Source organism: Euprymna scolopes, chromosome 28 (genome assembly GCF_053919585.1).
Source record: "Euprymna scolopes isolate OS-2025 chromosome 28, ASM5391958v1, whole genome shotgun sequence".
NCBI classification, from domain to species: Eukaryota; Metazoa; Mollusca; class Cephalopoda; order Sepiida; family Sepiolidae; genus Euprymna; species Euprymna scolopes.
In genome coordinates this window covers 97264824-97288425 of record NC_136509.1, presented here as the reverse complement: position 1 = coordinate 97288425, position 23602 = coordinate 97264824, and the positions used below count along the sequence as shown (strand labels likewise).

The following is a 23602-nucleotide window of genomic DNA, read 5'->3' as shown; positions in this document are numbered from 1 at the left end:
AGAAACCCTTCATACCAATTGTAGCTATCCAGCTCCCCTACTCCCCTACTCCCCGGGGAGCTGGTCCCCATTTCCCCTTCACTCCCCACATTAAAAAAACGGCCTTGTACCTTATGTGCTCAGTTGAAAAGCAAATAAATCCAGCAACTCCACATATCAGACCATTGCTCTTGAGCAATCTGTTTTGGTCAATGTAGGAGAAACCCTTCATACCAATTGTCACTATCCAGTTACCCCTAGTGGGGGGGGGGGCTAGTCCCACTTCCCTCACTCTTCACATTAAAAAACGACCTCGTGCCTAATTTGCTCAGTGGGGAAGCAAAAAAATAACCAAATAGAAAAAAAGCTTTTAATATGAATATAAATACACAAATATATATATATATATATATATATATATATATATATATATATATATATATATAACGTTCTCAGGAATTGTCTAATTTATTCCCTGCTTCCTTTGTTCTAGTTCATTGAATCGTATGTCTAATGGTTTTCATCAACTGTGTTATTGCTGACTGCTTTCCTCCAACCTTTGTAGACTAAGGTCGATAGTCATCTCTTGTCTTTGTGATAATTATCTTTGATTCTTTTTTTTTGCTCCGTCAACCAATTGGTTTCATATATTGTCTAGAGCGATCTCCATAAAAAAATAATACAGCTATTGTATAAAACTAAATCAATAGGCATCACCATTTAATTGGCCATTGTTTCCCTCCAAATTCGTTATCGTTTTTTTTTCTGTCGTTGATATGTATTCTTTCCGTTTTTCGATGATAAAACAAATCACGATTCACGAATGCCAAATCAACTTAATTATCTTTCCCATTCAATGCAGCATGTTTCATTTTGTCCTACTTTCATGAACACTCCTCCTCATCCCCTTCTCTTAACACCTCCTCATCCCTTTCCCCTAGCACCTCCCATTCTCTTCCCTTTACCCTAACCCCCTGCAATACATGTCATCCCATTGTTATTGTCGTTTTCGTTCGTTTAAGATAAACTTCGAAAATACGAATCTTACTTTATTTTTACTTCCAAAGAACAATGTCACTGATCGATTGCCGCTGTACCGATCACCGGTTCAACTGTGATCGATGCCATTGATAAGTTTACGATTTCAATTTGAACCAAAATGCTCATTCTTTCTCTTTTTTCTCGCAAGGGAAGTAACTCTGTAATGAGATAACCTGTTGGGAGTTAAATAAAACAAAAGCAGTACCACCATGTAATTTTAACGAATTTAGCAAAAATAAAAAGGGGGAAACAGAAATAAGGACATGGAAAAATGGTCACAAGAAAGAGCAATTTTAGTATAGAAATAAAAATCGTTCGAAATATTTTTTAGCACCGTTCTAGTGGGGATACACTTTTTAATAGCGCTAAGCCTCTTGCATAATAATCACATTTATAAAACTTGCATAATAATCACATTTATAAAACTTACTATGTCTGTCTCTATATTTTCAAACTCTATCTCCTCCGAAACTACTAGGGCTCTCAAATTTTCGGATTTTTATGTATATACGAGCAGTTCAGCCCGGCTTTGCTCAGGCCTTATGTACTGTTCATAAATTTATATGCATATGTAAATATATATTACAAAGTTTGACTCGTGTTCAGGTAACCTACGTCTAAAATTTCAAGTGTTTTAACCTAAAATTGACGGAGGAGCGTGGTAAAATCTGCAAAGGTCAACTCTTTCAACTTTGACTTCTTGGCAGCCACATTTTCGCTGAAAAACTGATTAAAAAGCTTGCTGCATGTCTGATTACCCTTTATATATACCTTTATATATTTATCAAAATTACTCAAGACAATGCATTAAACGATTTGAAAAAAAAAAAAGAAATGACTAAGTCCATCATTTGCCCCTCCCCATTTATCCCCCAAAGTCCCCAAGGCCTTAACATATTGAAATTTTAGTTTCAGCACCATGCAAAACTGCTAAATTGACATACACAGAAAATTTTGGACAAATACGGTAAAATAGTCCTAAAAATGGAGTGTTTTTATTAGCCCTAAAAGAGCCCTGGGGTACACCCAAGAGTTATCGCGAAGTATAGACAAACAAAATTATATAGAAATCAATCAGTTACAACTTTTCGGAAAGTTTTATAAAAATCCAAGGCGTCATTTTTTTTAATAAAGAAAGACACCCCAAGGGGGGCGGGCAACCGGAGTTTTCCCGGAAAATCCGTTCTGTTACTTTTTTTACTCATATCATGTTTAATGTTTGTGCAAAATTTCAAAAAATTCCAAAGCGTAGTTATTGAGAAAAGTGCGGACGGACGAACGGACAAAGGTGAATTTACAGGTCCACCCTACTTTAGTCTGGGGACCAAAAACGCTCTAATCCTCCATCGCGATAAACCACTATTTCGCACGATGTCATAATGCGATATGATTCACTAAGAAACCACAGTGTATGTCTGGCATTGCTCAGCTAAAAATATAACAGAGCCGCTATCGTTGGCGCTTATAGCAGGAACCGCATAACGCATATGCAAATGACCGAGCCAGTGCGCGAAGTGACGTCATAATGAAGGAAGAGAAAGGATAGAAAAACAGAGAGAAGAAATTGTGTGCCGGGGAAAAATAACCGTTGGCGGCGGGAGACTTTCAACTACATGGCAGATGACAAAAACTGAGAACCTTTGAGAACGAAACGCAATGCGTTATCTTGGAAGAACCAGTAAAACATCCATTTTATTTCAATTGAAAAGGCTGGGTGGAATTTCTTTCCTTTTTGCTTTCCTATGCGAAAAATCTGAGTAGAATTTCTTTCTTTTCTTTTTTTTTGTTTTTTGTTTCCTTTGCGACTGTCTCAAATATAACGTGTGGGTCCAAGTGTTAAAGATTCCGTTGAAAAAGAATAACGACCACGTTACAAAATAACCTGATCCTGCAGAAAGAAAATTCTAAACCACACGTCTTCCCAATCATTGTGTAGACGCTTAACAAATCCGCTGATGCAATGGTACATCATCCACAATATTCATCGTCCTTTCCGCCATCTGACTAACACTTCTTCAAACAAATATACTAATTCTTGAACTTTATGCACTTATGCTGTGTGGAATAACAATAATTCGATATCTGCAACAGAAATGGGTTTCCAAAGACTTTCTATTCCAAGTAGTGATGGAGAAACCTATTTTTGCATAGAAGGAAAAAATCCAAATTCTTTTTAGCAAAAAATTTATTTTGCCAAAAACACTAATATTTTTTTCTTGGTGTCGCAGAAGACAGCATTTTTCCCCGCTTTTATTTTCCTCCTTTTCGCGTTTAATTAATATAGAAAATGTCTCAGATAAATGTGGTCCTGGATATGACCTTAAACTAAATCCGACGGTGAGGCCCCAGCTTGCGAGCTTTGGGGAGTGTGGAGCCACCCTTTAATTGGTTTGCTCCCAGGTCCACTCTGACCCGAAGTGGTAGTACCTGTTAGGGTCCCAACTATGCGCTAAATAGAAACCGACGTGAAAAAATATAAATATATATTCTATTCAAAAGATTTTCTTCAGAATAACTGGATTCAGCACTAAATAACCTGAAAAGGGTTGATATGCCGTAAAACAAAAACAACCAACCAATCAGATAAATATACTCACAATTCGAATGACGTAGAGTAAAATGGAATAGCTTCGAATACGAAAGACAAATATATTTGGAGAATCATGTCTTCAAATGTTCAAATTGATGATAAAAGTTGAAATGGGATTATATTTTGTATTTTTACACGCCTTGTATATATGTATATATAGAGAAACAAAAGAAGGAATCAAACCAGGTTATGTGTTCATAAAAATTTCGTCTTTATTTCCAAACTTCCTCTGGATTAAGAAAATCAAGAAAATATAACACCAGTAAAAATATTTGAAAATATATTTTTTATGTAATGAAATGTCTGACTGTTCTATTTTACAAATGGAAAAACGTCGTTGGAAAGTCAAAAACGGTAAGGGGATAGTGTTGTGAAAGAGGTTAAGATTTATAACGTTATATAGCCATTAATATATTAAAAAAGATATGATGCAATTTATATACGTTTTGGAGCAAATATGCCCAGTAAAATTCAAACATTGATGTGTAACTGAAATGAAATGTGCATTTTTGTTATGTAATGTATTGAATGATTATATGTATTACATAATATAGAAGATGTTTTTTATAGTGTGAGAGAGTTCACCTGTGAGTAAAATTAAATCATGTTCTTTTAATAGAGGTTTACTTATTAATGGTGATACATTATAGAAACTTCTACGTTGTTTAATTGCGCTTGAATTTGCGATAAGCGCTGATTCAAGGAGTCTACGTCGTGGTTTATTTGAAATAAATGTAACTATTTTTTCCTTGCTTGAAGTCAAAAGTATAACAATGCTGTATCATAATGTAGTGTTGTGCATATAATTAGAACCAATCGTCCAATCGCCTACGGAGTCAAGATTGACTTTCTGATTGCCTTGACAGAATTCAAACCCAGTTTCGAAACCTAATAGCGCATGCCCTTTTCTCTCCCATACAACCTTTTTCCTACAGAAGAGACGTTGCGAGCCTGTATCTGTTCTATCGTTATTTTCATGGCAAGTGCTCGACTTCGCTCTATCTATCAATCTATGGTCGGCCCTTGCCAAAATTTCACAAAAATACTTGACTAGCTACAACCATTATCAACATTTTCCCTCACTTTCTATCTGTGCTTAAATCTAAACGCAGATTCTACGAAGAAAACTTTTTTCCTAGAAATACTCGCCTGTGAAACTCTATTCCGCTGGCCTGCTTTCCAGCTGACTACAACATAGCCTTCGTCAAGTTCAATGTAAACAAGTTCTTGCTTAGCCGACCCTTAAATAATCAATTAATGCCAAATTGCCACTACTAACGATTACTACTCTGTTGTCCCGATGCCTACCGTACACTCATTAACCCTTATCCTCGAGTGGTCTTCCAGCCTTGATAAGCGGTGACTTCTTTCACTCTATCTATTAATCTATGGTCGGCCCTTACCAAAATTTCACAAAAATACAGGACTAGCTACAACCACTATCAACAATTTCCCTCACTTTCTATGGTGTGTGAGGAGTTTACTTATTAAAGGCGATACATTATAGAAACCTGCAAGTTGTTTGTGTTTAAATTTGCGATAAGCTCTGATTCAAGGAGTCTCCGTCGTGGTTTATTTGAAATAAATGTAACCATTTTTTCCTGTTTGAAGTCAAAAGTATGATTATGCTGCATTTAGAAATTTGCTGCGTTGGATTTCAGCAACGTATATAGGATGGTAATTTTGGCAAGGAACAGTGTATATGCCTGCATTGAAAACTGGTTTGTTTTTTAGATGTTTTGTGGTTGTTAATGTTTGTTTTATAGTCTTTGATGTAGTTTGTATAATTGAAATTCCTAGTTTGTTTAGTGTGTTGCAAATTATTGTATTATTCGTGTGTATGGGTAAAAGAAGAGCTCTTTTTATGAAGCCTGGTGTATATGATTTTTGTTTATTTATTCTGGAAAATATTTTTGTGGCATTTTTCTTAGCATTTGATATCAAAAATGTGGGATATTGCAAGGTTTTCAGAGTATTTGTGAGGTATGTGAATTCTTCGTCCAGATATTCTGGACTGCAAATTCTGAATGCATGTAGGTAGAAACGAGAGATCATACCTGTTTTATTTTGTTATTATGTTGTGAGTAGAAATGTATGTAATCATTTTTGTGTGTAGTTTTGCGGTGAACTTTATAGGATAATTTATTATTGAATAGAAAAGGTAATATATGATTGTTTTCCGTTTAACAGGTGAACTTTATGGAGGCTTCGATTTGTCTAATTTGTCTTTAATGTTATTGTTGTGGTGGCAACCACTTATTTGCATATGCGAATAACATAACACTTTAAATGGCAAGCCTAGGTTGGCCTTTGTGTGTCTTACTCAAATGCCACCAGAAGTGACGCCGAAGAGCGTACATGTCCTTCCACCAAGACTCTCTGACTCGACACCGTCATTTGTACATATTGTAAATATACCTTTTCTTTAATACACTTATTATTGCGTTATCTTGTTCTTTGCGTCTTCATTGTATTTCCTTACTAATTATTGTTCAACCTTGCAACCACAACAGTTATCTATGTGCGTGTTTTCAAGAAGAAAAATTAAAATGTCGTCAATGTATCTAAAATAATAATATATAAATTGTGTTTGAAGTTAATTTAAATTTTAAAGGACAAGATACTAGGAATTCCAAGAAAATGTAGGCTAATACTCCACTAAGAGGGTTACCCATATGATGTTATATATATATATATATATAACTATATATATATATATATATATATACATATATATACATACATATATATATATAGAGAGAGAGAGAGAGTGAGAGAGAGAGAAAGAATAAATGACAAAGATTCCAAAATACATGATTTTGACAATTTTATATTTTATTCCTTTACATCAATTGATCCTTACAGTTCTTGACAGTATCTGTTTCGTAGCGCAAAATCCATCACTTAATAATTATATCAATTAGTGAATCTATTATGCCCTTAACTCATCAGAAGAAATAACAACAATCAATCCACCAAAAGGAATTAAAATGTAATACAACATGGTGAGACTCCGAAAATTAGGACGAGAAGCTGCAGTTACCTTTATATTTTACCATTACGCCATTTTGGATATATATCAAATAATAGGTGTTTCAAATCTCCCCAAAACCCGTGTAATAAAGAGAAAATGTCAAAATTCACTTACTTTATGAAATGATCTCAGTGTTTTATGCTTCTTAAAATACGCCAGTCCCAAAGCGAATGTACATAGCGAATCCTACTGTATCTGCAAAGAAACCGAATAAACATTTATTTCTCTTGTTAGTATGGTAGCTCGGCATTGTCCGGGAGCATATACAATAAAATAAATCGTCACTTCATTAAACAAAAAAAAAATGGACTCGATAAAATGGTGAAATAAAGAATGAATGATTAATGTGACGCTTAAATAAATTAATAAATCAGCCTATGATCGCCTCCAAACATAAGAGAACACCCAACAGGTCAAGACATACTTACCAAGAAATCATCTCACCAACGAGACGCAAAAAACTTTAACATTAAGACTCGAATTTTACCCCCACATATTCCCCTTCCCTTCCATGTATCCCTATGCCCTCAGCCACACCAGAAATGAACTTCCCAGTACCTCCCCCGCAAGTTCCTTAAACCCCAAAACTCAAACATTACCGACATACTAAGCGCCCCCTCCCACCTTTCCCCCTTGTTCCCTTCCTCTCTTTCTCTTCCGCCCTCCTCGCACCTCCCCCCGACCTCATTCACTCTTTCACTCTTTCATCCCATAATAACGAACATTTCTGTAAAAGTCTGAGGAAGCTACAGACGGCCAAAAAAGAACAAAAACGGCCGGGTAGCTGAAACAATAATATAACTTAACAGAAAGATACGGTAATAAAAAATAAAACGCATATTTGCTCTACAACAGTATTGAACACTTTCTTCAGTTTTTATTAATTACTATTTCCACTAACTAACTAACTAACTATATATACATATATATATATATATATATATATATATATATATATATATATATATAGTTATCCATATACAGCATTGTGTGCGGCTAGATAGAAACTACCTCAAGTCAGGATTGAAACCCGACCGCCCAAACGACAGTCGGAGCTTCTAACCGTTGCTCCATTCGGCTGCTGCTATGCGGGTATTGAATTAACAATGTTCTCACATTGTTCAAATACGTTAGCTCGATTTGTTTACACAAAGAGCATCGATTAATTCTCTAATAGTAATTTGTATATCACTTTCCAAATGCTCAATCCAAGATGGGGAGCATTGTAGTCATCCACATGCAGCACTTTTTCGCTGTTTCACAGCTCATCAGTGCGGCTAGACAAGCAACTGCCCCAAGCCAGGATCGAAGCTTCTAACCGTTGCGCTATTCGGCTGCTGCTATGCAGGCCGTGAATTAACAATGTTTTGACATTGTCCAAATACCTTAGCTCAATTTGTTTACACAAAGAGCATCGCTTAATACGCTAGTATGTGTGTGTGAGTGTGTGTGTATGTGTGTTAGAGAGAGAGAGAGAGAGAGAGAGAGAGAGAGAGAGAGAGGGTGGGGGCTACTATTTACTGGTTCATTCGCAAGCACTAGCACTATTTGCTTTAATCGAAAATCCATGAAGATTGATGTATTGAAATTATTCTTTTTGAGATATTAACATGTCGTCAGCGTGTCCCGGTCGTAAAATACGCTTAAATATGATATTTTAACTCTTGAATATTCCGTATTAATATTATAGAGCTACTTCTCTCTTGATTATTATATTGCACCTAATATATATTTTAAAAGTTAAAAAAAAATATGCTTTCAGCTAGAATCGAAACCAAAACATTTAGCTTTTCTACGATATTCACTACCATTAGACCTAAGGACACATATATATCAAAACTTTACAAATGAATTTATTACGCGCATAAATGTATATTTGCACATGCGTAGAAGTTACACATATGAATGGACTTATGTCTGTGAAGTTCTTATATTTCAAGTTTGATCATTATAATGTTTTTTTTTCGGGCTACAAAGCCAAATCGAATTTGTTCCACATGTCCAAATATCGCATATGTAAATTTTCAAGTTTGTAAAGCAAAATTTACAGAGTAGATTTGTAGGGAACGTTCCAAAGACAAACAGACTAAGGTCACTTTCATGGTATATACAGACAGAAAAAAATAGACAACTGAATCCCAATACTAAATTATATTAAGGCGCATATTTATGTTATTAAGTTGTATAAAAAAGGACTTAACGTAAAAAAAAACGTTAATTAACTGTTTTAGTATATTAATAGATATAGGTAACTGATTGATAGGCAAATAGAAAACCTGGTATGTAGATTGATTGATTGATCACTACACTAATTGATAGATAGATAGATAGATATTGATTAATTGAGCTAGATAGATTTATTGATTGGTAGGATAAATATGGATAGATAGATAGATAGATAGATAGATAGAGATATAGATATCGATAGATCAATAAATAAGATAGATAGATAAAGGTAGATATACAATATAAATAGATCGATAGATAGATGATCGTTTAAGTAAAAATACAGAAATTCCCATGTAGCAAAAGTACCGTCAGTTGTTCAATCGCTTCCTTTAAATTCGCGTAGCCTGTCGCCATGTTGCTATCCGTTTCATCCGGTCAACTCGCGTTGTTCACTGGCAATGGCTGGCGAGACAGTTTATTGATGAGATTCTTTCTTCTTTCCTACAGTAGCAAATTAGCTACTTCAGATTCATCGCGGCCATTTCCATCGTTATTAATGGATCAATAGCCGTGATAAATGCAGCCACATCAAAAGCGACATTTTAATTAAATGCTTCGAATGTGCTTGAGCAAAAATGGAACATGGGCAAAGAGAATTAAGCGGACATATTTATATTAGATAAAAATTTGCGTTTCTCTCACTTCTTTAGACTTGAACGAAAAATTATCAAATGTTTATTAAAGGTGTATCAAAAGTATTTTAGTTTGATTAGGTTTTTGAAAAAATATCGATATACACACCAACTAAAATAAAATCGATTTTCTCCCGCTGCACTTACACACAATAAGAATATAAACATAGGAGCTGTATATAATTCTAATATCATTGCGATTTCTTGCTAATAAGAAATGCATTTCTCCAGAAATTAACAGTTATTTTCATTCGTTTTCATAATTTCCTACATTAATTCCGACCATCCTGACTCTCACATATTAAAAAGGCTTAAATAAAATAGACTTACTTTTCACTCATTTAAATATCAACTTCCACTCTCCAATCAATGAATAATAATTCTTCTTCATGGTAAACTCATTTTGTTATTGCATATATTTTCTTATTTATAACTTTCCTCCAAATTTTCACGATGGGCTCCCATTTACCTTTTACCCTCTTTTCTTAAAAGTTAATGTCAATTAATATAATTGCAGTGTTCTAAAATTCATAATTATTGGTTAATTATTGTAAAATTATAATTTGTACATATTCACATTTCTAGCTTTATGTGAATAATTAACCTATTACATAAAATAGGCATTTTATGTCTACTAATTCTAGTTTTGATTTTTAAATAATCTTAAATTTAAATATAAAAACATTAGTAATTAAATCCAAAACATATAATATATTATCAATAAAATAGATTTTACTAATATTATATACATCCTTACCTACATATAAATAAATAATTTTTACTAATATTATATACATCCTTACCTACATATAAATAAATAATTTTACTAATATTATGTACATCCTTACCTACATATAAATAACATAAATTTCACTAATATTATAATCATCCTTACCTACATATAAATAAAATAAATTTTACTAATATTATATACATCCTTACCTACATATAAATAACATAAATTTCACTAATATTATAATCATCCTTACCTACATATAAATAAAATAAATATTACCAATAGTATTAACACCTAAAAAACTAAATATAAATAAAATAAGTTTTACTAATTATATTAACACCCTGAACAAAAAATCAATATATATATATATATATATATATATATATATATATATATATATATATATAGTATTAACATCCTTAAACTAAATATAAATAAAAAAATTTCTAATAGTATAAAAATCCTAAAACTAAATATCATTAAAATAAAGTTTATTAATGCTAAAAACATCTTAAAATGTAAAAGAGCTACGAAATCACTAAAATAATTTAAAGTACAATATTAACCAATGAAATAACAATAAATATACACGTATACAAACAATTCATAAACATAAAAAAACTATCACTTCTCCAGAACCAGTCTAGTTAATTTTTTTCTAATGATGAATCCATACGAATCTGAAAGTACGTTGACCTACAATAAATATAATGATTACATCAGCTAGTTCTTACCAGAAACAAGGGCGTTATTCGGAAGATGGAAAGGATCCAAACTTGAATCTAAATGTTTATTTTATCCAACTAAATGTCTCAAAAAACGGACGCTGCCTGAAACATACACGGATACACATACGTATACACACATATTTCATCCAGAGGAAGTCTCGAAATAAAGACGAAACGTTGATGAACACATAATACGGTTTGTTCCTTTTTATTTCTCTATATTTATATTTATATATAAATGTGTATACATTTACTATTTCATTTAAATATACGATTATATAATATATTGCGTGTATATATATATATATATATATATATATATATATATATATATATATATATATACTAGCAAAAGTACCCGTCGTTGACTGGGTTCAAAAACAGCCTACAGAAAATAAACTCTGATTTATGAAAGTATGATAGGTTATGAAAAGGAAGGGTTGTAAATTTGGGTTGGATTTGGGGGTATCAAAACCAAAGCAAAATATGATGAAAGTAAAAATAAAATAGATAAACACCATAATTTATTATACCATACCTGTTCACACTGAAACACTTATCACAATATTCTATGGATCTATATTAAAAAAAAGATTGTTAAACTTTGTGACATATTTCCATTCTATGGAGGTCAGGCACGAATGAACACCCCATAATTTTATTATACCATATTTCTTCAAACTGAAACATAATTATCAAAGTATACTTACGCAGATAGATATGAAAAGTCTTTATTAAAGTTTGTGCCTATTTCCATTCTATGGCGGCCAGGCGCGAACGCAGACCCCACAATTTTATTATACCATCTCTATTTAAATTAAAACATACTTATCAAAGTATTCTTATGTACATCTATATCAAAAACACTTGTAAAGTTTTTTATTTTATTTTAAATTTTTTATTTCTATACTTTGTGGACCAGGCACGAACGCAGACCCCACAATTTTAATGAACCACCGTTCTGCCGGATCAAACACATTCATTCTTGTGTCTCGATACATCTTCTATCATTATATGTAATCAGTTTTTTTAAAATAGTCAACCATATAGGATCCTATTCGGTACCAGACACACACACATTCAGCTTTATATATATATATATATATATATATATATATATATATATATATATATATATATATATATATATATATATTCAGTATTTACTCACACGTAAGTATAGTTTAATGGGGGTAGTTTAAAAGTATACTTATGGCAAGTAAGCTACGCAGAAACGTGTGTATTTTAATCTTGTTGTTTGTGGTGCAATGTAAGGTCCATAATTATGAGACGCTAGATATCTACTTTTGTAGTGTCAGTTCTCTTGGTTTCGCTTCATTATTCTGTGTCAACTTCCAATTTTTTTGTCGGTGGCACCTGGCAATAGGCATTGGTTTTCGCTCTTTAATATCTTAAAAACTATTTTAGCTGTTTTTGTTGGTGCAATGGTTTGTAAGTTGTCAGTGCTGTGGCGTACGGCCTAGAAAAGAAGAAGCTTCATCCTCTTTGTGTCATAACTAGGACTATGACAACAGCATATTATTTTCCTTGTTTTAACTCTCAGGTATATATCCATTGATATTTTATATATTTTTATGTAGAGTGACGTGGTTCTCGATTGATTAATTGTGTCTCACTTTGTCGGATATATACTCGAGAGTACAAACAATGAAAAGAATATGCTGTTGTCGTAGCCCTAGTAATAACCGATAAAAAATGACTACTGTTAAACTACGTCACTATATTAAGTATAAAAAAAGGTTAGTTTCTTCTTGAAATTAGATTCGACATTGTTAAAAGGGTCGATATGCTGTTAAGATGATGAACCACGCCCCAGGCGTTGGATGAAGACAGGAACATCGTCGAAAATGATAATAATGTCGCCGTATTATGGAGAAAAATGGTCGTGAGAGAGGTCGACTCAAAAGAAACCTTGAATGGCGAGAAGCTCAGCTGAATTTAAACGAAGACTAACACTTGAGGCAGTTTAAGTTTAAAAAAAAAGAAGAACCAGTGAATACTCACAGATTGCATTATCAAAGAAACTAGCGGAGACAGCAAGGATAATTATCCGTTATGAATTCAAGGCCATCAAAGGATAAAGGTAGTCATGGCAGCGGAAAATAAAAAGGATGAGGTGATGAGAAGAAAAATAAATTGAAGACAGAAAAGAACACTGTTAACTTTTAGTGTAAGAGTTATTTATCGCCCGCTCGCGGCAGGAAGATGTGACACAAGGGTAGGAAAGTGGGATTGAAGAGCCAGCGCCCTAAGGTGAGCGCACTGTGGCATGCAAAAATGCCTGGGCAGCCCCTTAGGCATTCCCACTAGAGGCACTTTACACACTAAAGCAACCCTTTCTAGATCTGAGAAGGCATAGCCTAAGTGAGTAACCTCATAGAACTGCGCGGGTTAAACAACGTAACACTGTCAAAAGTAAAAAAGGGCATTTAAAATAGCTTAAACTACAGAGTGAAACGATACAGTTGTCACCATAGAGAAGTCGACATGATTCCTTTTCCGTTTGATGAAAACCGGTTTTCTTTTTTGTTGCAGACCATCTATTAGTTGGCCAGTTGTGTATAAATCCCAAGAGCGAGAGGAGCATTGTATCATGTCTGAAAGTGAGACAATATTCAACGAACGAGAATAGAGATGCGCTGTACAACTCATGCTTTCTACCGATCCAGGTTATGACAACAGGACCATTTCCAGCACCCTCAAAATGCATAGGTGGATTGTCGCGAATAACAGGCTGATGAAAACAATGTCTGCGGTCACGGTTATGGTCTTTGGTGTGGTTTAAAGTGAGGGTCATATCATGCCACCTAAAATCTTCGAAGTCGGTTTGAAAGTCAACACCAAAGTGTACATGGATGGGAAGAAGAGTATGGTGACCCCCTGATGTAATCGGGTGGCCGCTGGCCGACGCTTGGTATGGCAGAAGGCCCTAAGTCTTGGCTTCAGAAGGAGTGCCGTTCTCTCACTGATCCTCCTTCTCCCCCGACCTGATTCCGCTGGACTACTTTGCTGGGTCATACGGCGAGGATATCACCAACATGGCCTCCCACAACACCAAAGCAAGCCTGATCGCCACCATCTGATGAGCTCCTGCCGGCGCTTGTGGAAAAAGTATGCTCCAAGTTCCGGACCCGTATCCAGGCGTTGATTGAGGCTGAAGACGGTTACATTGAATAGATGTCAGCTATATTACACAGTCAAGTTATCTGAATTTTTTCAATAAAAGTTTAAAAATAAAGTTGTAATGTTGGTTTCGTTAGGGTGACACTTTTATCGTTCCACCCTGTAAATAGGCTTTGATGCTGAGACAAAATATACTGAGGCATCAGTGATCGAAATCAAGTATAATACCAATAGGGTTCCAAAATTAATGCCTCCTATTTTTTATTCCGCCCGAATGGATCAAAGGATACTGCAGATTGCATTGTTATGACTACTGAACTTATGCATTCATGACCTGAAAATTTCACCTCTCTGTTGCAGATATTGACGGTGTGAAACTCTAAAAATAACTACTGTCATAGATGTGCGTCAGAAGCAGAGATGCGTCATTGAATTCCTGAAAAAAGTGTATTGACAATGGTGGTCACTATATAAGAAAAAAAAATCTGAAACATAAAAGATCGTTCGTTTTAATGGTACCACTTACATCTTCGTAGTACTGTAACTTTTGAGTATTAAAAGATAGGAGACATAACTTTTGGAACGAACACGCACATCCATTGTTCATCGCTGACAAAACTGCCTTGAGGACGGTGGTGATTATGTAGAAAAATAAATTCTAGAACACAAAATAGTAGTTCGTTTATGTGGTACAACTCCCGTCTTCGTAACTCTTTAACTTTTTGAATGAAGAAAACAGAAGTTTTTTACTTGTGGAACGACTTTCGTATACTAGCAGAAAAGTGTACCCTACGGAGACCGAATATTTTTTCTGGTATGCATAATGTAAGCGTTGGGTTTGCTAATGAATAAATGTGGTAATTGCTTGACATACTCTACTCCCAAAGGAAGGGAGGCAATGCCTGGTAGTATGTTCGTATTGTAAAAGACGGCCACGTTGAATGGCGTAAATGACGTTCGAGAGCACGTTCGAAAAGACGGTCACGTGAGACGTCACAGCCGTAACGAGAAGTTACGCGTGACAGGAGCATGAGGAAATAAATGTCGCTGTACAAAAAAAAAAAAAAAGCCAATTAGAGTTCTTTTATACACGTTGTCTCCTTTGCGACTGAAACTACAACGTGTTGTTTCCAGACAAGGTTACAACTTTTCTTGGGTCAGATTATCAACCAACACAGATATCCATTTAGCTTGTCATTACATAAACATTTTTGATCCTCTTATGATGATATTGTCTCTATCATCATAATCCAAGGACGCTTTATTTGACGATGGTCGTTTCACTGAAGTGACTTGACTTTGGCTGGACTTGATAATACCTGTGTATTCTTTTTGCCGCAAATGACCTTTCAAATATCCAACATTTAACGTATCTTTTTGACAATCGAGAATGTTTGTTGTTCCTTCTCATGTAGGTGTCTAGTGTTAGGATCATAACAGTTATTGAAATGACCCTTTGGAATATCACACAACTATTTTATGTTATTTCTTGTATGTCGTCGCAAAATTCACCTCTTGTCAAAATAATTTCTGGATATACACGGTCTGGATATTTTTTACTATGATACGAAGAGTGCTCTTTATAATGAACTGCATTTATCAACATAAATTGTTAGACAAGAATATGTATAAGCTATTAAAAGCGCTATTTAAATAATATTCTTATGCTATTAAAAGCATAATTATTGGAAACGCACTTTACTTATTTTTATATTAGTAAAAAGGGAGGAACTATTTTAAAAGATTTTCGTTTTTGGTTTTCATTTCTAGAATTCAGGCAATTCTAAAGAGTTCATTAGTTCTATTTCAATTTCTTGGCGGACATCTTTTTTTTATTTTAACGACAGAAATTTAATAGAAAACTTGAAATATTTAATAAAACGCTCAGGAATAAAACAGCAGTGCATATTATTACCGAAGGCGATAAAATATAATGAACAACACACCGTAGTGATGGAGTGAAATTTCTTTAACAGCTGTCAATTAGTTGGAAATGTACCATATATATATATATATATATATATATATATATATATATATATATATATATATATATATACTAGCATGGGTGCCCGGCGTTGCCCGGGTGTTTTGGGGTGTATGCTTAGCAAAAAAAAAGGTCGATTTTTTTTAACTTTGACCCCTATTATGACCCCTTAAAATTTATTGTGTTGGGCTTAAATCAAGTTATTAAGTTAGATCCATGTCCAAGGAGCCTATATTTAAAATTTCAAATGCGTAGACCAAAAATTGTCAGAGGAGTTTGGTAGAGTTCTCAAAGATCAAATCGTTGAACTTTGACCCCTTAATCGACAAATTTCTGGGCAAAAACCGATCACATACATATTCCCAAATCTCAGTACCCTGTATATCAAATTTCGCGTCTGTAGACTAAAAATTGACAGAGTTATTGCGTAAGGAAATGTACACAGGCACACAGACACACGCACAGACACTTTCACTTTTATATATATATATATATATATATATATATATATATATATATATATATATATATATATATATATATAGGAAATTTATTACTGTGAGTCCAGTAATAAATTTCCTATATACTGCTCTGGCTACACATTGAGCACTCTAGTCCGGTTTTTTCACCACTGGTAAATATATATATATATATATATGTGTGTGTGTGTGTGTGTGTGTGTGTGTGTGTGTGTGTGTGTGTGTGTGTGTGCTATTTAAGATATCATTTACATTCAGTCGAAAGCGGTTAAAAAAAAGTAATCACACCTAGGGAAAGAACTTTAATACCTACTAGAGACTGTCCTCGAATGTTTAAGCTGTCTCTGTACAGAGGTTTATTAAGACAATCTAGCATGTGAATACTTTTACCTACAAGTAAACCCTGACTCAATATTCAAAATGACATAGCATTCGAGGCCCAGATAAGATCTCCATAAACATGGCTAACTCACACTGGCTTTTACATGAAATAGAGCACCTTCGCCAAGTGATGTTAACACAAGTAACAGCACGAAGCTGGATACTCTACCAGACTAGATGAATTCGTGTCTTCGGATCCATTTAGACTAATAGAGCATAATAAAAGTATATTATAAAATATTTAAATGGTTCATTGGGGAGAGGAAAATTATGTTTTCAACGTCTTTACTGATATAGTATTGGAGATGTAAGTGAAACATTTTAGGGACATTTGAATATCTATGTATCTTCATATAGAAATAAAGTGTTGTGCCCCAGGAAGAGGTCCGTGACTTTTGAGAACTTTGACTGAAGTAATATGAAACCGACAGAATGTCTGCTAGACAGGAGAGAACTTGACTGCCTACTAGACAATATCCTCGCATGTCTAAGGCCTTTCTGTACAGGCGTTTGTCAAGACAACCTAGCATAAAGATGATTTTAACTACAAGTAAACCCTGACTAAATAGTCAGAATCACATATTATTCGCAGCCTAATAAGATTTCGTCGATATAACTAACCCATATAGTTTTTTACTTTTTATATGGTGCACCTACTAGACACATTTTTTGATTGTGTAAAGTCTCTCTGTGCAAGAGTTTGTCAGGACAACCTGGCATGGGAATACCTTTCCCTAAATATAAACCTTGACTAAATAATGGCTTTTTACGAGGAATGGTGCATCCTTTCGGAGTAATGTTACACCAACGAAAAGCAGAAAGCATCAGACTAGATGAATTCTTGTACTGGAATCCAATAATACCAAGCAACCATAAGAAAGATATACTATAACATACTTAAATTGTCAATTGAAAAGAGGAAAATTATGTTTTCAACTTCTTTACAAACTTGGTGTTTGAGATGTTACGGAGGATTTTAATGGAATATTTAAATATGCATCTCATATAGATATGAATTATTAAGATCAGAAAAAAAATTGGATTGCGGTACAATTAAAAAGAAAATTCATTTTTTTAGATACTTTTATTAAATTCTTTTTTAATATACAGTTGATAAAGTTTTAATGTTAAATTTTTCTCCTGAAATCCAATAATACCAAGAAACAACCAGAAATATATATTATAATAAATTTGAATTGTAAATTAAGAAGAGAAAAATTGTATTCTCAACTATTTTTATACACTCAACGTTTGAGATACAAAGAAAACTTTAATGGAATATTCGATTATTTGTGGATGTCGTATAGTAATCAAGGAAACTTTAACTTACGTAAAATTAAAAAAGTGATATGTATCTATCTATTTATCTATATTTCTCCTCCTCTCTTTCTCTCTATCTCTATCTCTCTCTCTCTCTCTCTCTCTCTCTATATATATATATATATATATATATATATATATATATATATGTATGTATGTATATAAATATGTATGTATGTATGAGGTCCATCGGGTTTTTTTATTTATTTTTATAAGCAATTCTGTTGTATTTAATTGTTACTCTTACCTAAGCATTGAAGGAGTTACCTGCCCTTTGTTTATTTGCCTCGTTTTTAGGACATTTTTATTTTGTTCTTGTTCTTATTGTTATTAATGATTTTATTTATTAAATATTAAAATTTTTAATTTCAATATCTATTAAATATTCTTTACGTGCACAAAAGATATCCATGAGCATATGTTTCTGAGTATCAACAGTCATCAGCATGGCTAAAATTTTAACTAGTTTATATATATATATATATGTGTGTGTGTTTGTTTGTGTGTGAGTGTGGCTGCGTGTGTTATATATATGTGTGTGTCTGTGTGATTACTAACAGGAAGAGCCGACGTTGTCACGTATTCAATGATGACCAACGAATGTTTCATACTCCTATATATATATATATATATATATATATATATATATATATATTGTCATTGAAATCAGTGAAGTCGTCCATTTTTCAATTAAATCGATTGCCTGCTCTAATTGGGAAACCATCGCAGTGCACCGGGAATACGCTTCACATGCTTCTTCGCAGTAACTTTGTCCACAATAATTTGCAGTTTACATTGTACTACAGGATGCCCACTGTTGATTTTGTAAAATTATATACATATATATATATATATATATAAAGCTGAATGTGTGTGTGTGTGTGTGTGTGTGTGTGTGTGTGTGTGGTCACGAATAGGCTCCTATATGGTTGAATATTTTTAAAAACTGATTACATATAATGATAGAAGATATATCGAGACACAGGAATGGGTACGTTTGATCATGCAGAACGGTGGTTCATTAAAATTGTGGGGTCTGCGTTAGTACCTGGTCCACAAAGTATGAAAATAAAAAATTTAAAATTAAAAAAAAAAAACGTTTACAAGTGTTTTTGATATAGATGTACATAATAATACTTTGATAAGTATGTTTTCACTTAAATAGGGATGGTATGATAAAATTGTGGGGTCTGCGTTCGCGCCTAGCGTCCATAGAAATAAAATAGGCACAAACTTTAATAAAGACTTTTCATATTTATCTGCGTAAGTATACTTTGATAATTATGTTTCAGTTTGAAGAAATATGGTATAATAAAATTATGGAGTGTTCGTTCGTGCCTGACCTCGATAGAATGGAAATATGTCACAAAGTTAAACAAGTTTATTTTAATATAGATCCACAGAATATTGTGATAAGTGTTTCAGTGTGAACAGGTATGGTATAATAAATTATGGTGTTTATCTATTTTATTTTTACTTTCATCATATTTTGCTTTGGTTTTGGTATCCCCAAATTCGAAGTTATCTCTTTACAACTCTTCCTTTTCATAACCTATCATACTTTCATAAATCAGAGTCCATTTTCTGTAGGCTGTTTTCGAACCCAGTCAACGATGGGCACTTTTGCTAGTATATATATATACATATATATATGTGTATATATATATGTGTGTGTGTGTGTGTGTGTGTTTTTAATTTTTTCTCTCGCTCGCTCTCTCTATATATATGTATATATATGTATATATATATATATATATAACGGCTTGAATAAAAGTTTAGAACGAAAAGTCAAGTATCATTGCTCAATTGTGCTTAAAACAGAAAGAGTCCTTTCGAACGTGCCCCTGCTATATCAAAGAATCTACTGTTGATTTTACATGCCGAGTCTTTCTGCATGTTTGGTAATAAAACTTTTCAAATGAAATTGTTATGACTGTATAAGGTGTAAAATTTGCTAAAATATTATCGATTATTGATTATCGATACTCATCGGAGAGTTTTTCAATACAAAACCTATGTAAGAACACTGCCAGATACATTAAATTCATGTCTGTGAAATTTCATAGAAATTGACCCAGCCATTTCCGAGTAAATGGGAAACAAATACGCATATATATATATTTATATATATATATATATATATATATATATATATATATAGTCATCCACATACAGTACTGTTTCGCTGTTTCACAGCTCATCAGTGCGGCTAGACAGGCAACTACCTCAAGCCAGGATTGAAACCCGACCGTTTGTACGGCAGTCAAGGCTCCTAACCATTACGCTATTGGCGGCTGCTTGAACGAGTAGTGATTAACGATGTTTTGATATCGTCCGAAATACCTCCGCTCGATTTGTTTACACAAAGAGCGTCGCTTATATGCTAATGGTAATTCGTGTTTCACTTCTCAATATGCTCAACTCAAGGTGAGGAGCACTATAGTCATCCACATACAGTACTGTTTCGCTGTTTCACAATATATATATATATATATATATATATATATATATATATATATATATATATATATATATATATATATATGCACACACAGTTCACTTGTTAGCCTACTCGGAATTAAATGATTGTTTTCTTCTTTTTTTTTAAGTGAGTTACCGCTCATCAATGCTAAAAGGCCACTCGAGAATAAGGGATAATGTGTGTGTACGGTGGTCAGCGGAGATAATTCTAGTTTTATGTCCACAACGGACATTTAATTTGTCGCTGACTATTAAAAAGAAGTAGAGTGAATTAAACGCGAAAGCCGCGTAAAAGAAGAAGCGACAAAGTTTGTATAAAGCGTTTTATTCATAAAAACGTTACAATTGCATTAGTTGAAAATAAAAGAAGTACGATTATCATTTCTGGCGGTGTTGGTATATTGCTAATGATTATAAAGCCTAAAAATGTGACAATGCAGAATACAGAGATATTAATGTAAACATGACGGGATATTGAAACTGAGGAAATTAAAGAAATAGAAAGTAACGCTGAAAGAGGAGCGTGTCTTTTGATGTAGAAAATTGAATTTCGTTATTTGAAGTGTTGCAATCGTACAAAATTTTACTGACACGAAGCAATGATTTCGATGTGGCAACCGATATCTCTCAGTTGTCATGGATACGTGACAAGATATTGAATTAGGATGCGTCTCGCCTTCTTCATCTTTTCATCTCCAGCTATCGTTTGAGTACCGCTTGAATTCAATTTATTCCTTGGTTTAGTCACATTGGAAAGCGAATATATATCCGAGTCCAGAAACCATACAAAACCATATCAACAGGCTGATTGGAAAGAAACTCTCTATTGTTACGTGCTAGAAATTTATCACTAAAATACGATAAAAAAGTGTACGATATGGGATTTGAGTTTAAATTCAATATAGACGACAGCATTTGACACTGACTTCCTAAACCGCATGGCGACCGCATCAACTGATTTCCCAAATGGCAAAAGAATGGGCAACATCGGAACGCCGTTTCTTTTTCTGTTTAGTCCTTCAATCTTCACATTCCATGGGTGATGTTTGTAACATAATAAGGGGTCCTGAATTGATTGTTGTGTTACATATAAGGAACCCTACATCGATGTTGATGAGATTAGCAAGTGTGAATTTTGACAAGGGTCACACTTAGAGTAAATAAACCAGATCTATAAAACAGAATTGTTCTCAGTGTTAAATAAAAGATGGGTGACATAAAGTTGAGACAGGGAGCGACAGATCAAACGGTAAACAACACAGAAGTCGAACGATTACAGATTGACGAATGAAAAATGACGTCACGTTTTTCAAGCAAAGAGAATACTAATGTTTACTAATCAGTCTCTCCGTGGAAGGCGTGCGAATGAGACACGGTCAATAATGTAGAAATAATCTAATTGGAATGTTACCTCAACATTTCTGTCCGTGTGCGTCAATCATTTTAGTTAAGTTAGGAAGTTAAGAAGTTAATAATTAAATAAAATAACCTTATTCCGTCTGTCCTAATTCATAAAATAAAACCTTGAAGGAAACTCTCAGAAAATACATCCTTGTGTCCTGTTTCTTTATGAAAGAAAATTATTTTACAGCAAACACCAGAAAAAACTTCGATGACGAAAAGTAGTGATTATAACAGAAGTTTAAGAATATATCCTCTTTATTTGATACAGTTGGAGATTTTCAATCCGTTCATAATATTCATAATTTTTTAATTGTCTTTTTATTATATTGCGCCTAATTCACGAGTGTTTTTGGAATTGATGTGTTGACCGACACACGCATACACACACATGTATATATTTAGAATATTTTTCAAGATCAAGACAACAAAATATTGAAATACGAATATCATATGTGTATTTCATCATGTTACAATTGTTTCGTCACCTTGCCGACAAATTTAAACATTATATTCATTCAAGAATATTCCAAAACTAGCTACTCTTCAGATAGCAAAATACATTTGTCATACATCTATATGAATATATTCATGATTCCTATTTTAAAGGGAACAAGCAATTTGAACTCACCCCGTTAATCATCATTTATTTTATTTATATCTAAAGAAAATTTTATATATATATATATATATATATATATATATATATATATATATATAATACATTCCACAGCTAAACAACGTCGCAGCTCACAAGAGCCATGACAGTCAACGAACCGGAAGTCCAAGACTCGAGTTTCGCCCTCATTTGCGACGTTATTTTTCTGTGGAATTTCTTATATACAATCTCTCACATTCTGAAAATCCTATTATAAGTTGCTCGTTTGGTTAGCATTGTTGGATGGCGTCGTTCTTTCGAGTTAAAAGCTCCTACTTGTGAGACATCGGTTTGGGTTATTGACTGGTTGGATGGCCGCGTCCCTTGTCGAGACGAAGTAGGTTCATTTCACAGTCGGATTTCGGCGCGGTTTGCTTGATCTGTGTTGATTAATAGAAATTCTCGTGTGCGGGGCGTTTGCTCAGTTGGTAGAGTGCTTGCCTCGCATGCAAGAGACTCGGGTTTCGAATCCTGGGTTCAGATGTGTTTAACTGATGAGCCCAAATGAGGGCGAAACTCGAGTCTTGGACTTCCGGTTCTTTGACTGTCATGGCTCTTGTGGGCTGCGACGTTGTTTGGCTGTGGAATTTATTATATACAATCTCTCACATTCTGAAAATTATATATATATATATATCTTCAGAAATTAGTTGAGGCGGTTCTCACACAGGTCGAGATGTCGGCAGTGAAGAAAGGCGGCCATATAATATTCTAAATGAAACCCCATCCAATATTTTTTTTTTTAGACGTGATTTTTTAAAATTACATTTCACCCCAAA

The 23602-nt window shown here is 33.7% G+C and overlaps 1 protein-coding gene across 4 annotated transcripts in view; it reads right to left on the bottom strand.

The window, feature by feature from the left end:
* LOC145249747 (putative amine oxidase [copper-containing]) overlaps window positions 1-23602 on the bottom strand; it is an 845813-nt gene that overhangs the window by 512774 nt on the left and 309437 nt on the right. For all 4 annotated transcript variants that reach the window (XM_080111658.1, XM_080111661.1, XM_080111659.1 and 1 more), the window contains one exon: window positions 6759-6839. The gene's annotated coding sequence lies outside the window, so the exon portion shown is untranslated. The remainder of the gene's footprint in view (window positions 1-6758; window positions 6840-23602) is intronic.